The sequence below is a fragment of the Nerophis lumbriciformis genome, linkage group LG35 (genome assembly GCF_033978685.3).
Source record: "Nerophis lumbriciformis linkage group LG35, RoL_Nlum_v2.1, whole genome shotgun sequence".
Classification (NCBI taxonomy): Eukaryota; Metazoa; Chordata; class Actinopteri; order Syngnathiformes; family Syngnathidae; genus Nerophis; species Nerophis lumbriciformis.
In genome coordinates, this window is record NC_084582.2 from 25148966 (window position 1) to 25166121 (window position 17156).

General features: G+C 40.8%; 1 protein-coding gene across 1 annotated transcript in view; it reads right to left on the bottom strand.

Annotated features, from left to right (window-relative positions):
• Positions 1-17156, bottom strand: part of il1rapl2 (interleukin 1 receptor accessory protein-like 2) — a 647587-nt gene that overhangs the window by 375390 nt on the left and 255041 nt on the right. The gene's annotated exons all lie outside the window — the stretch shown is intronic.

The window sequence follows — 17156 nt, forward strand, 5'->3', positions numbered from 1 at the left end:
TGCAGGGGACCAAAGATTTGGAACCGGCTTAATGAGAGCCTCAAGATGCTGTATCCATTCTCCAACTTCAAAAAGAAACTGAAAACTTACCTATTAACCACCTATCTTTAATGCCTCATGTGGGGTAGACTACTGTTGGGTTTTGCATGGTTGAATGAATGTATGTATGTATGTGTATGCTTGCTTTCGTACTATTATCTTGTGTTAATCATATAGCGTTGTTTTTTTTTGTTTTTGTTTTTTTGTTGTTGTGCTTGCTACCATGTTTCATCATTCCATGTGTATACTATCCTCTGGACCCCCTGTCAAAAGCTTCTTCTAGCTTATTTGGGGGACCCTTTCACGTACCAACATCTTTAAATGATGATATTCACTAGTATTGTAATTGTTATATGGTATTGTGAATAAACTTGAACTTGAACATGCATTTACAGTTTTTGCTAAAAAAAAACATTTGAAAACACTCATTTATGATCCTTAATGGCTGTCTTGGACTTTTGTTAATTGTTTCCTTAGTTTTGATACTATTTTTGATCCAGCACTTTTGTTTGGGATTCCACTTCATGTTTGCCTCCATTGGCCACCACTTATCTGGTCTGAGCTCTGGCTCCCTCACCTGTCCTTGATTGGCAATCAGGAGACACACCTGTCCCTGGTTGCCAAGCCTCTCAAGCCAGCTTCGTCTTTAGGATCACGCTGGATCATTGTTTGTGCTTTTCTATTGCACGTGTTTCATGTGTGCTTTGTTCTGCTATGTGCCAGCTAGCCTTAACTACTTTCTTCCCTTTTTACCTGCTCTTTGCCCATGTGTTTCTGCATTCTGGGGTCACGTCAACAACGCCAAACCAAAAACGTAACACACACTGCAGCTGGTCCAGAATGCTGCTTCTTTTGTACAAACTGTACTAAAAAACAATGCAGGTGTTGTTTTATTTTTTTGCATTTTGGTGTCGATTTGGCATCAACATTTGTTTGGACAGCACCAGTGTATTATTTTATGACTTAAAATTTGACATAATTTTTGTAAGTTGTTTCCATATGCCCGCTCATAAAGTCTGAAAAGTATTTAGTGTGAGTAGCAACTTTCCAAGTTGCTGTGGACAGGTCTGTTTGAATATAACAGTACATAACTTTAAATGAGGGACCTCTTTGCACTCTGCCAGTGTGGTTACTTATAATTTGATGAGTGTGATCTTGTCTGTCTTTGTGGTTTTAAGAGTAGGCAGAATATGTGAACACCTTTGTGGCTGTTCTCCTTGACACCCCAAAACACCTTCAGCGCATTAAGTACAAAGTTGGACGGCTTAATAAATAATTGAATTTGACAGCCTAACCAGTTGCAAACGTTTTAACTTCTAAAGGCAGTTGTGCTTGTGTAAGGGTAGGTACTATGGGCAAGTATGATTGTAATCTTATAAATCATACATGGTGACTCCGTCTTGGATTTTTTTCCTCACTAATGGACCATTTGCCAAACCTCTCCCCTAAAAGAAAAAAATGTTGTATAAATGTTCTTTGTTTAGTGTCCTAAACAACAGATTGTGCACTGCCCAACCAAGACCAAAAAATGTCACACCATAATAATTAATTATACTGCCTTGAGCAGTCATTTAACGTTCACCTACTTTTGATTAGGTATATTTTTAAGGGTACAGGTCATGTTTCTGTTTGGTTTTTCGTTGGCAGCTGAAGAAACCTGAATAAAACATCATCTGTGAGACTCCATGACATAATTCTTTTTGATGGTTCTGACCACAAGTTATGATGTGATTTTCTCCCGATGGGTGCTGTAATTTTACGCAGTGTGTGCTTTTTGTGTGTGTAGTTGTGTACGACTCAGTTAACCCACTTCAATCTCGACACGTCTGCATGCTTGTGGTAAAGTGATCACTGGCGATGGATGGATAACGCCCAACACTTTTAAATTGTAGGTAATTTTATTGTAATGTGTGTTTTGTGAGACCTTCACATACTATATAATAAAACCATCTCTGTGTTGATGTGTGTGCATGCAATGTTCTGCAAGTGCTTAAAAACACATAAGGTCGGTCAGATTCCAATAGTGGATAGACAGATAAGGAGATGAAAGAGCAGACACATGTGGGGAGTTAGGTCCAGAAGAAATTGGACAATGTTTTTAGCATTTTTACATTATATACTACCAATCTACCAGCCACTTACAACGGGCCAGTCCTATCACACTGGCATCAGCTTGCTATACCCTATGACTGCGATGCACTCATCACTTTACATCATGTACTTCATCTTTGTGCAACACTCGTGACTGTGTTGCTTCATTTCTGTAATTCAGTTTGGTGGTTATCTGTTCAATGCCACATCCTGGCCAGGCTCCTTATACATGAACACGCATACCGTGCTCAAGCCCACCTCAGTCAACCTTGCCGTGCGACCAGCAGAGTGGGTGGCACTGACCGATAACAGAAACACTTCAGACTCAAAGGATCCATAGCATCAAGATGACTGAAATTTGACCAAATCTCTTTATGTATTTTTTGCTCCTAAAAAATAATCTGGCAGTTATTTCCCATAATATCAAAAACATTTTGGAGTAATCAGTAGATAACTAATTTTCATTGCCAGACCCAATATGGCGCCCACTATTGGTGTGACGTCATCTACAGAACTGGAGTCCATTTCACCGCATAGACAGTGTGGAAAAAAGGCATGTACAACTATTATTTTGATCACTTAATTGCATGTTTTTGTTACCTAGGTCCATGATTACTTCTCCTCATTAATAGACACCATAGCGTGTGTTTCTTCATCGTTTTTTTAGCATTTTCTCAAGCATCGCTAAGAAATTCAGTAGAAGAGGACTCAAAATAGAATACTAGCATCTTACCTTGTTTTTCTTTAGTTTTTCAACTTTCGATGTGCTCTTCCTTCACCCTTTTTACGCAGGTTCTGACTCTGTCTTTCTCCCCTCGAGGGTGCCCCTTTTTTTTGGGATCTTTTATATTTTTTTACATCCAAACTCAGACCAAAATCCTTCTTCTTCAAAGTCTGAATTATTAGAATAAACGCTGAAAATTTCACTCCTCCCGCTTGGTACGTCCCATTTTTCAATTACAACTGACCTGGAGAGGTCCATATTTTCATCATATTCCCATCATTTGAAAATGTATGCAGACTGACCCCTTCTCTAGTTATATTGCTACAACCTGAGATAATGCATCTGGCAGACATATTTGATAATTCCTTCAAATTATGCGCATGGATATTGTTATTCCGGGTGAAGATGTTACCAAAACACAATATTACATTTTGGAGCTGAAAGTGGCCGTTCTAAAATGTGCTGATACTCATCACAAAACAAGCCTAAAATCACTATTGTGTCTATTTTGTGGATACTTTTACGTGTAGACATCATTTAGTACGTACCAGTAAGTACCAATGTTGTCAGAATTAGACAGCTCCTTTAAAGGTGAACATTATCACAATTTCAGAAGCGTTAAAACCATTAAAAATCAGTTCCCAGTGCCTTATTTTATTTTTCGAAGTTTTTTTCTAAATTTTACCCATCACGCAATATCCCTAAAAAAAGCTTCAAAGTGCCTGATTTTAACCATCGTTATATACACCCGTCCATTTTCCTGTGACGTCACACAGTGATGCCAATACAAACAAACATGGCGGATAGAACAGCAAGATATAGCGACATTAGCTCGGATTCAGACTCGGATTTCAGTGGCTTAAGCGATTCAACAGATTACGCATGTATTGAAACGAATGGTAGCGAAAACGAAATTAAAGAAGAAACTGAAGCTATTGAGCCATATCGGTTTGAACCGTATGCAAGCGAAACCGACGAAAACGACACGACAGCCAGCGACACGGGAGAAAGCGAGGACGAATTTGGCGATCGCCTTCTAACCAACGATCGGTATGTGTTTGTTTGGCATTAAAGGAAACTAACAACTATGAACTAGGTTTACAGCATATGAAATACATTTGGCAACAACATGCACTTTGAGAGTGCAAACAGCCTATTTCAGGCACGCTAAGAACATATATTTTTCCACGATTTCAGCACTCAGGTTAACCATACCTAAATAGACGCAAAATACTGCATTACACAAGACTACCCGAATGTACTCGAATGATTGAAAAAAAAAATGTTTTTAAGATAAATTACTGGTAAACACAGTTTATGTATAATAATTTACGTAAAACCGCGAGTAATGAATAAAGTTTTCATCAATTAATATATTCTGTAGACATACCCTCATCCGCTCTCTTTTCCTGAAAGCTGATCCGTCCAGTTTTGGAGTTGATGTCAGCATCTGCTTTGAGTGTCGCAGGATATCCACACATTCTTGCCATCTCTGTCGTAGCATAGCTTTCGTCGGTAAAGTGTGTGGAACAAACGACTGACCATTTCGTCGGCTTTCCCCACAGCCTCGTATTTTGAACAAATTTCGTCCAATTTCTTGCCACTTTCGCATCTTTGGGCCACTGGTGCAACTTGAATCCGTCCCTGTTCGTGATGTTACACCCTCCGACAACACACCGACGAAAATGAGAAAATGGCGGATTGCTTCCCGATGTGACGTCACGTCATCGCTCTGAGAGCGAATAATAGAAAGACGTTTAATTCGCCAAAATTCACCCATTTAGAGTTCGGAAATCGGTTAAAAAAATATATGGTCTTTTTTCTGCAACATCAAGGTATATATTGACGCTTACATAGGTCTGGTGATAATGTTCCCCTTTAAGGCAACAATAATGCACAAACATCTAGTTCCTTTTGTGTAGCAAAACACACTTTCATGAATGATGCTGAACAACTCTGTACCACTGCAGGTACATCTGCAATAATGACATTCAACTCTTCCTCTCTTCAGAGTGTGACAAATCTTTTGGTAAAGTGGTATTTGTTGTTTTGTTTCACCAACACAGCAGTTTGAGTGACCTTGCTCACCTCCACCCACTGTCAGGCAACACCTTCCTCACCAGACACAGTGTCTCAGAATTGTCCAGAGTGCTAGTAGTGCCATAAAGACGTAGATAAATGTAGACCTGTTTATTCCTGTGTATATGAGTGAGCTTGATGTGGTGGGACTGAGTTTATGGACCTATAAAGTCCTCGGGGATAAAAGTCTTACAACAATGTGTGGTAAAAGGCTGTATTTCAAATTTCCATAAACAGTATTGTACATAAAGCTTTTCGACCATCACAAAGAGCGTAAAATAGCACAAATGTCTGTTATTTGAGCTGAACAGTGGCCGTATGGTTAGCATGTCTGCCTCACAGCGAGATTCAAATCTGTCTCGGAACTCTCCGTGGGAGTCTGCATGTTCTCCTCGTGCTTACGTGGTGTTTCTCTGGGAACTCTGGCTTTCTCCCACACTCCAAAAAGGCTCATGTGAGGTTTCCTACTCGTAGGTGTTGTTGTACCCTGTGATGTCCTGGGGACCAGAACCAGGTGTACCCCTACCCTTAAGCAAAGTCAGCTGGCACAATGAATGAGTGAATGTATTCTATGTAAATATGAAACAGGCATGGTACAGTTCTGTAACATTACTGTTTGGTTATGAAGTAGATACCTGATATTCACTGTGGTTACGTTCCGAGACCACCTGTGAATAGCAAATAAACACAAGTAATTGTGACGCCCACAATAATGTTTATAATTGACAATGAAAAAAGCCGATGGCACCACTGACAATACGCAGGCGCACACCCGCCCCTCCAAAAAGTCTTGCTGGGATGTAACCCTGTTATGTTACTGGCAGAATTGCCATGATTCTACAATACAGTTTGGAATCTTTATTTTCCTGTATATCTTTTCCTGCGAAGCAGTCTTATTTTTCATTCCCTTTCCTGTTTGCCTCTATGCTCAGCCACGCTACCGCTGGCACTGACCCTCACACCTGCCCCATGTTTAATGATTGTAAATGTAGACTGACCTGCCGACATGTCTAATTTAGAGACTTCTTCTAACCGGCGTGGTATGTGGGTCAAGGCTGGTTCATTGGATTTTGCAGGGTGTATGCTTTCTGTTTTGTTGCGTTGCTTGCATGTTTAGTATTTTTATCTGCCTACTTTTGTGTCTAAAATGTGGACAGCTGTCCCCATTCATTGCGATGCTTTCTGCTTTTCCTTGCATCGCTGGCTAATAAAGTGACTATCTCACCTCCACTTCACTTGCCGTCTCTGCATCCTGGGGTCACGCCAACAGTCGCCATGCATTTCCGGAACAATACTTTTTTTGAATGCCAGACTGTGGGCTACAGGAACTGTTGCCGGAGGAACCTGAAGTGTGGCATTTATGGGACGTTTGGGACTTGCATTGTGAAATACATGTAAGCGTTATAGTTTGTTTTAAACCCACATATACAAAATACAACACTGCCAGCTTGACGCTGTCTCGCGATTCCAGATCAACATTCCATCCATCCATCGTTTTTCTACAGCTTGCTGGGGGCTATAACTGTTGTAATTATTAGATTAGATGTAGGTACAGAAACCTTTGTGTCGTCTATAATTCATTTTGTTTACTCACAAGGAAATAAGCAAACAAGCTAAATGCATAGAAACCAGATTTAAGCCATAATTATTTCTCACACATGTATTTAACACATCCATCCATCCATTGTCTACCGGTTGTCCTTCTCGAGGTCACAGGGGGCTATAGCCTATTCCAGCTGCACCAGCTACACCTTGGACAAGTCGCCACAACATTCACACTCACATTCACACACTAGGGCCAATTTGGGATTGCCAATCAATTCATCAACAGGTGCATGTCTTTGGAGGTGGGAGGAAGCCGTAGTACTCGGGGGAACCCACACAGTCATGGGGAGAACATGCCAACTCCACGCAGAAAGACCCCGAGCTGACACGGCCCGGGCGCATGCCAATGCGCACTCATCTGTGCGCTCTGATGATTGCGCCCCCAAAATCGCACCTGCACACGCCACTCCGGCTGCAGCAGGCAGCTGCAATCAATCTGCAACCTGCACACCTGTCGCTGATGAGCTCCCTGGGCTTCTTAAGCCAGTGCAGGCCTGCGTTCTGGGCCAGAACGTAGTCATCTGTTCCTGTACCGTAGGCAATCATTTAGCTCTATGCAATCTTGCTCCCTGTGTATGTTCTCCTCCGTCGTGTTTGATTGGTCTCGTGTCTTCCTTGTCGTCTTTCCTGCGGTCTGCTTTAGTTCCACGTTACGAGCTGTGTCTCGTCTTCCCCGTGTTCCTTCTGCTTCCCTGACTGCCTCTTGGATCTCGACCTCCCGCCTGGACACAGACCTTCTATGCCCCACTATAGCCCATGACGTCCTGCTTGTCTCACAGTTCTATGAGCCTGCCCTGCCCCTTTTGGACTTGCCTCTCGCTCAACATTCTTGATAAAACTCAACAGTTAATTCCAACACAGTCACACACCATACACTTTTGGATTTAATCACACTCCATTTTCTAGTTTATTAAGAATATTGTTTGTTATTATATATATGTAGTAGATATATAATAACACATAGAGCTATACTACTCCCCTGTTGTCGGTGCCGTCTTCTCCTCCTGTACATAACACGAGCCCGGGAATCGAACCGATGACCTTCTTACACCCATTAACCCCTGTTCTACCGTGCTGCCATATTTAACAAATTGTAGATTATAAAATGTTTAAGCACTCATTAGCAATGAATGGTGAGGTAAGATGTATGATAGAACAGATGGAATTGAACTGGGTCTCGCCTGTAGCCTCGTCAACCTAGCACCCTCAAAAAAGCAGCTAGTGGTGGTACGTGGTTTTGATGCTCAGCTGGCCATTGTTTTGTCACGGTTAGCTGTCGGACAAGATGTTTCTCTGTCCACATAAAGCCGATTTAGAACAACGTTGACTGACCTATATTGCACTGACGTCACGTCGTTGCTTCATACATTTCTGACATTTATTTTACTCTCTACACTTGTACATTATAACAGCAATGATTAAACTGAATGATAGAGGTTTTCTGTAGAAAAAAATATGTTTTCACCAAAAATCAGCAAATTGGCGAGATACCAAATGCAAATCGTGAATATGGGGGAATCCACTATAATAAACAGATGTACCATTTTTCTATATTTTTAGGAATAGACTGTATTCTAGATGGGTGTGCAACCAAGGATACGAAACAGTCATATAAGTATCTTTAAAAGTGATTTCCAATACACATATTTAGCTACTATTCGGTTCTGATATAAGGTCAACATGTCTAAAAGTTTTACACTCGGGTAAAAAGTACCCATGCCGACAGTCCGGCCTTCGAATTAAAGTTAAAGTTAAAGTTAAAGTACCAATGGTTGTCACACACACACTAGGTGTGGTGAAATGTGTCCTCTGCATTTGACCCATCCCCTTGATCAACCCCTGGGAGGTGAGGGGAGCAGTGGGCAGCAGCGGTGCCGTGCCCGGGAATCATTTTTGGTGATTTAACACCCAATTCCAACCCTTGATGCTGAGTGCCTAGCAGGGAGGTAATGGGTGCCATTTTTTATAGTCTTTGGTATGACTCGGCCGGGGTTTGAACTCACAACCTACTGATTTCAGGGCGGACACTCTAACCACTAGGCCACTGAGTAGGTAAAACGATTGATACGGAACTGCATTGCAGCTGTTAGCGAGATCCTAAAATGCAGAGACGGCAAGTGATGTGCAGGGGAGCTAGTGATAGATTGTATCCTCACCTACAGTAATTGTGTAATGATACTCTCCGGCATATACTATACCAAATCCTGACCAGTCACATGTCTATCACAGAGTATCAAAAGCAGCGATATAAAGCACTATCTTACCAAAGGCAGTATAACAAATGAGATGGTAATCGGAGAAGATTGAGCTACTTTGTTTCTCTGTTCAAACTTTTTCTTTACTTTTTTTTTAATTATATCGACCATATCAATTCCTAGATATGGTCGAAACTATTTAAAGTGCACTACGTATAATAAACGCAACATTATTAATATTGCTACTACGGATAATTTAAACAAAAACTCGTCAAAACAGCCCAATACTTATAATATGGGCTTTTTAAACATAAGATCATTGTCTCCCAAAACGTTATTAGTTAATGAGGTCATTAGAGACAACAATCTTAACGTCATTGGTCTTAACGAAACCTGGCTCAAACCAGACGATGTTTTTGCGCTAAATGAGGCATCTCCTCCTAACTATACGAATGTGCATATTGCCCGTCCCCTTAAAAGCGGTGGGGGGGTCGCACTAATATACAATGAAAACTTTAACTTACCCCTAACCTAAATAATAAATACAAATCGTTTGAGGTGCTTACTATGAGGTCTGTCGCACCGCTGCCTCTCGATATGGCTGTTATCTACCGCCCCCCAGGACCCTACTCGAACTTTATCAATGAATTCTCAGAGTTCGTTGCTGATCTAGTGACGCACGCAGACAATATAATCATAATGGGGGACTTTAATATCCATATGAATACCCCATCGGACCCTCAGTGCGTGGCGCTCCAGACTATAATTGATAGCTGTGGTCTTACACAAATAATAAATGAACCTACGCATCGCAACGGTAATACGATAGATCTAGTGCTGGTCAGGGGTGTCACCACCTCCAAAGTTATAGTACTCCCGTATACTAAAGTAATGTCCGATCATTACCTTATAAAATTCGAAGTTCTGACTCATTGTCAACAAACTAATAATAATAATAACTGCTATAGCAGCCGCAACATTAATGCTGCCACAACGATGACTCTTGCTGACCTACTGCCTTCGGTAATGGCACCATTCCCAAATTATGTCGGCTCTATTGATAACCTAACTAACAACTTTGACAATGCTCTGCGCAAAACCATTGATAGTATAGCACCGCTAAAACCAAAAAGGGCCCCTAAAAGGCGCACCCCATGGTTTACAGAAGAAACCAGAGCTCATAAATTATCATGTAGAAAGTTGGAACGCAAATGGCGCGCAACCAAGCTTGAAGTTTTCCATCAAGCATGGAGTGATAGTTTAATATCGTATAAACGCATGCTTACCTTAGCTAAAGCTAAATATTACTCAAATCTCATCCGCCTCAACAAAAACGACCCTAAATTTTTGTTTAGTACAGTAGCATCACTAACCCAACAAGGGACTCCTCCCAATAGCTCCACCCACTCGGCAGATGACTTTATGAATATATTTAATAAGAAAATTGAACTCATTAGAAAGGAGATTAAAGACAACGCATCCCAGCTACAACTGGGTTCTATTAACACAGATACAACTGTATCTACGACGGATACTGCAATACAAAATAGTCTCTCTCTTTTTGATGAAATAACATTAGAGGAACTATTACGGCGTGTAAGTGGGATAAAACAAACAACATGTTTACTTGATACACTTCCTGGGAAACTTATCAAGGAGCTTTTTGTATTATTAGGTCCATCAGTGCTAAATATTATAAACGTATCACTTTCCTCTGGCACTGTTCCCCTAGCATTCAAGAAAGCGGTTATTCATCCTCTGCTCAAAAGACCTAACCTTGATCCTGACCTCATGGTAAACTACCGACCGGTGTCCCACCCTCCCTTTATTTCGAAAATCCTCGAAAAAATTGTCGCACAGCAGCTAAATGAACACTTAGTGTCTAACAATCTCTGTGAACCTTTTCAATCCGGTTTCAGGGCAAATCACTCTACGGAGACAGCCCTCGCAAAAATGACTAATGATCTACTGCTAACGATGGATTCTGATGCGTCATCTATGTTGCTGCTTCTTGATCTTAGCGATGCTTTCGATACCGTCGATCATAATATTTTATTAGAGCGTATCAAAACACGTATTGGTATGTCAGACTTAGCTTTGTCGTGGTTTAACTCTTATCTTACTGACAGGATGCAATGCGTCTCCCATAATAATGTGACCTCGGACTATGTTAAGGTAACATGCGGAGTTCCTCAGGGTTCGGTTCTTGGCCCTGCACTCTTTAGTATTTACATGCTGCCGCTAGGCGACATCATACGCAAATACGGTGTTAGCTTTCATTGTTATGCTGATGACACCCAACTCTACATGCCCCTAAAGCTGACCAACACGCCGGATTGTAGTCAGCTGGAGGTCCGGTGGCCATGGATGAAGTGCTGGCTGTCCAGAGTCGGGACCCGGGGTGGACCGCTCGCCTGTGCATCGGCTGGGAACATCTCTGCGCTGCTGACCCGTCTCCGCTCGGGATGGTGTCCTGCTGGCCCCACTATGGACTGGACTCTTACTATTATGTTGGATCCACTATGGACTGGACTCTCACAATATTATGTCAGACCCACTCGACATCCATTGCTTTCGGTCTCCCCTAGAGGGAGGGGGTTACCCACATATGCGGTCCTCTCCAAGGTTTCTCATAGTCATTCACATCGACGTCCCACTGGGGTGAGTTTTTCCTTGCCCTTATGTGGGCTTTGTACCGAGGATGTCGTTGTGGCTTGTGCAGCCCTTTGAGACACTTGTGATTTAGGGCTATATAAATAAACATTGATTGATTGATTGATTGATTTTTTCAAGCAGCTCAAAAACAATGAGGCTCAACATCGACTATGTTTGATGACCAGTCATGTCATATCCTCACACTCCGAAATGAGTATATTTTCATATCTAAGGATCACTGCCATTATCTGTAAGTATTAGTCAGCCTTACCATGCTCTGTTACCAATGATCAAATAACTGCTATTTATAGTTAAGATTTTAAGAAAAGTACATGATGTGTCTTTATGAATATTATTAAGGGCAGTACAGCACAAGCTGACCTGACAGTAATAGTTCATAACAAACTGCAAACTTACAGAAATACAATTCATTAATGTGGAGGTTTTTGATTTGTTTCAAGCTTGTTTTTAGAATAGTAAAATAATAATTTTCCAGACTTTTGTCTTCGATGATTTTTTTAAAGGAACTTTAATTTAATTCCTACAAAGTGTAAGGTCTCCTTGTTTTTCCACATTTCTGAATGAAGAAAATCATTGTTAAAATGCAGCTCAACTGATAATCAACTTATCCTTACTGTATTACCCAAAACTAAATTTAACTTACATTTTTTTCCAGACAAGCCATAGTTTTTCCACCAACAGAGCCAGAAAACAGCCCGGTCAGCATAAAAAGAACACGGCCACAATGATCATTAGTATGCAGGGCTCACAGGTCAAGAGTAAACAAAGGTTGTACCATATGCACGCTCACGCAGAGCAACTCACACTCTCTCTCCTTGAACCTGTATTGTGTTTACATAACAGCAACCTGTCTGCCACTGTCTTATATTCTTGTACAATATGTCTGTGACTCTGATATCCATCTCTGCAAACCAGGATGGATATGCACTACAATGTCAGACGCCTTAACAATAATTGAATGTAATTTATCAGGAAGTTCCACACACACACACACATGGCTGGGTGTTTACAGTACCTGGACTGTTTCCACAGTAAGAATATAAACACAGCGACTTGTTTCAAGCAGGGAGCCATTGTGCAAAAATTCAAATGATCCCGAGAGTTGACAGGTGACCTTTACAGTAGTGCAACTTTCCACTTTCTTTTTTTCTCTCTTAAAGTGCGGTCTTAACTGAAGTGTTTTGTTTCCAACTCCTCGAAAAATAAATAAGGGGCATTTGGTTTGCAGGTCATTTTTTGTGTTGCCTTTTTTAGGTATTGTAGAATGAAATGTATACTATTTGCAAAGGTTAAATGGAGGAACCTAGACTCTTTTTGTTTGTTAAAAACATTTCGCAAACTAGAAGAGACCTAGTGAAGAGTTACATATCGTTTAAAACAGTGCAAGTTCTTAAAAAAGGATGTTAGCAACCTGCTCTAAGTTAACATTCTTAAAACAAAAAAATAACAAGATCGCCACAGGCTCCTGGCAATAATGGTTTAACAGAACATATAAATATTTAAAATGTCCATTTTCTTTTACAATTACTATTTATGTTGAATAAAAATTGCTCATCGGTCCAAGGTTTTAATGTGGCATTTAGGCTTATCACTCACCACTGCCTCGTATACACGTACATTTAGGGAGTGTGTGCACTAAAAACAAAAGCAGTCCAAGAGAAGCAACTAACAATTTTGTCATACAGTTGTTTAATACAGAAAGGGGATTCATATGGCACGGTTTAACTGACACATTAAACGTGACACATTTTGGGGTACACTATCCACTTTAGCTGCCGGATGGCAGTAGAGTGTTGAATATCTTAAAATGTGTTTTGTGGCAATTCCAAATTTGACCACAGTGTTTTTATTGTTATGGAGAGTGGTGCTTTCCATCATTTTCAGCAGACTGCATTACCATATGATTAACCGCCCTAACCCCTTCCTGTCACGCAAGAGCCACCCTGGAATAGGGTGGAATGAATCCCTTCCTTACTGTAGAATATACATTCAATGATAGCTAACGTTAGCTACCCAAATGGCTATCATTAGCAAACAACAGACGAAGCTAACGCTTGCACATGTGTGCATGCTTGCCAACCCTCCCGAATTTTCCGGGACACTCCCGAATTTCAGTGCCTCTCCCGAAAATCTCCTAGGACAACCATTCTCCCGAATTTCTCCCGATTTCCAGCCGGACAACTATTTTGGGGGCGTGCCTTAAAGGCACCGCCTTTAACGTCGTCTCTCACCTGAAAAGGAGACTATTATATATGTCTCTGTTGTCCATAAGTTTATCTATAACCCATAAAGTAGGCAGGCACGGAGCTATTTCTCAGCGTGTGTTTATTCCAGCCGGCACGTTAATACACTGACACACAACATCGGGATTCCCATCATGCATTGCTTCAAAACTACGGCAAGTAGTAATGTCCAAAATTTCCAGCCGAACAAACAATATTGGGGGCGTGCCTTAAAAGCACTGCCTTTAGCAGCCTCTCACCTGAAAAGGAGACTATTATATATGTCTCCGTTATCCATAGGTATATCTATAACCCAAAACACGGTGGCTGAATGGATATAGTCACTCATGAACGGTCAGAGAAGCACAAGACGGCAGCAACGCAGTAATATGGGCCATATTGCAAGCAACATCCCGTTCTCATTTGCGGATGTTTTCAACAAATCCGCGAAGGATATGTTCCCGGATTCAGAGATTGCACGCCAGCAATCAAATGGCAGAACAAAGGCTACTCAAATAGTGAAAAGTAAGTGTTATTTTTTTTTTTAGTAAGCAGCAAGTACAGTACAGTTAGTATAACAACTGTGTTTTCATTACTGTGTACTGTACTATATATATATATATATATATATATATATATATATATATATATATATATATATATATATATATATAAAAGAGATACTTTAATTCCAGTGAATTCTAGCTATAAATATACTCCTCCCCCCTTAACCCCGCCCCCCGACCCCTTCCACCCCAACCCCCCCAATCTCTCGCATTCGGAGGACTCAATGTTGGCAAGTATGCATGTGTGTTAGGTACAGGCATAATTTGCGTCTAAATGTGCTAAAAACCGTAAGTGGGTGTGATATACTGCTTACAACACATTGGAAAGTTACTGCCCCTAGGAATCTAATGATAAAGAATCCTCATCAAACAGACAGATGAACAAACCCGAGCGAATTGAATTGCAAGAGGATTCACTCTGTGCATTGGTCTTTGCACCTGGATTTATTTGTTATATAGCGGAATGAAATAAACAGAGTAAACTCCCTTGTTAGTCATCTACTCTTTGTCTCTGTGGGTAGAGGCGTGTCGGCTAGGATACACACAGAGAAGTTGAGCCTTAAATGTAAGGTAATGTAGTATAAATTAGAAATGTGCCGATCAACATTTTTGGCCTCAGAGCCCGTTTCGTTTTTCTGCCCTCAAATCTGACCAGATTTAGAGTCGATACTTTGACAAAAGATTATGGAAATGAAAACATTTTAAACCGAGTAACTAAAGTAAACACAACAACTCATTTTTATAAAGCGTATCTTATTAATTATTACTAATATTAAGGATTCAGAATTTGCTAGTATTGTTGTATATCAGATGGTGAGTAGTACATCAAAATCACTAAAACAAAGTGGGTAATGCAAAACAACTAAAACAAAACCAACTGCTCTTATTTAATTATACATTCCTGTATCCAGAGACTTAGGGAAAAAACAAAAACAAAAGATTTTGTATTAATGATAAGAAAAAGAAAAATATCAATCTAATCACCTTAGTATCATTTTGATACTAGGTATCGATAGTATTGACATCAACTGTATATCGATCACCCCTATTTTATTTAGCAGTAATCTTCTTGTGTCATCCTGCTTGGCGTGTGTATGTGTAGCATGCTAAGCTATTCATTTTCCTCCAGTGTTAACATTACATGGAAGATAGTTGAATTATGTCCCGTGTAAGGATTAGTATCTTAGAAGCGTTTTGCATTGTGGATAGACGATGCTTGGTTGCAGTTTGGTCTCAAATTCAAGCCAGTGTTTTGGCAAGACACACCTTGGAATTCATGCAACTCCTGCAAGGAATCTGAACATGTAATTGTGTCTCCCTGAGCTGGCATCACTTTTGAGGGAATGTTTCTCATGAGTACAATCTTTAGCATGTAGACTCAGCTGAAGTCAAGATTGACTGTGCTCGTTAGCTGATCAGTCAGAAAAAGGCAAATGTCCACCCAGATCTGATCCCACGATCACGACATCTTGAGCAGACGTTATTCGGATGACCTCCAAAATCTAAACGCTTGTTTTTTGTGCCGTTACTGACATTTTGTGGAAGTTTCTTCAAAATGATGTCGCTCACTGACAAACAAACTGATGCCGGCAATTACATCACGTCAATTAAATTACGTCAACACCAAATTCAGCAATAAGAGATTATCGCAGCAAAACCAGAACCATTAGAGAACCTGAAGAATGCAAAAATAGCTTCTGTTACGTAATGTTGATGTTCAGAATTCTGTTTGTGAACGCAAATCCTTTACGGGGGACGACATGGCGAGGCTGGGAGAGTGGCCGTGCCAGCAACTTGAGGGTTCCTGGTTCTATCCCCAGCTTCTACCAACCTAGTCACATCCGTTGTGTCCTTGAGCAAGACACTTCACCCTTGCTCCTGATGGGTCGTGGTTAGGGCCTTGCATGGCAGCTCCCGCCATCAGTGTGTGAATGTGTGTGTGAATGGGTGAATGTGGAAATAGTGTCAAAGCGCTTTGAGTACCTTAAAGGTAGAAAAGCGCTATACAAGTACAAACCCAGTTTCCATATGAGTTGGGAAATTGTGTTAGATGTAAATATAAACGGAATACAATGATTTGCAAATCATTTTCAACCCATATTCAATTGAATATGCTACAAAGACAACATATTTGATGTTCAAACTGATAAAAAAAATTTTTTTTGCAAATAATCATTAACTTTATAATTTGATGCCAGCAACACGTGACAAAGAAGTTGGGAAAGGTGGTAATAAATACTGATAAAGTTGAGGAATGCTCATCAAACACTTTTTTGGAACATCCCACAGGTGTGCAGGCTAATTGGGAACAGGTGGGTGCCAAGATTGGGTATAAAAACAGCTTCCCAAAAAATGCTCAGTCTTTCACAAGAAAGGATGGGGCGAGGTACACCCCTTTTTCCACAACTGCGTGAGCAAATAGTCAAACAGTTTAAGAACAACGTTTCTCAAAGTGCAATTGCAAGAAATTGAGGGATTTCAACATCTACGCTCCATAATAGCATCAAAAGGTTCAGAGAATCTGGAGAAATCACTCCACGTAAGCGGCATGGCCGGAAACCAACATTGAATGACCGTGACCTTGGATCCCTCAGACGGCACTGTATCAAAAGGATATCACCACATGGGCTCAGGAACACTTCAGAAAACCACTGTTACTAAATACAATTCGTCGCTACATCTGTAAGTGCAAATTAAAGCTCTACTATGCAAAGCGAAAGCCATTTATCAACAACATCCAGAAACGCCGCCGGCTTTTCTGGGCCCGAGATCATCTAAGATGGACTCATGCAAAGTGGAAAAGTGTTCTGTGGTCTGACGAATCCACATTTCAAATTGTTTTTGGAAATATTCGACATCGTGTCATCCGGACCAAAGGGGAAGCGAACCATCCAGACTGTTATCGACGCAAAGTTCAAAAGCCATCATCTGTGATGGTATGGGGGTGCATTAGTGCCCA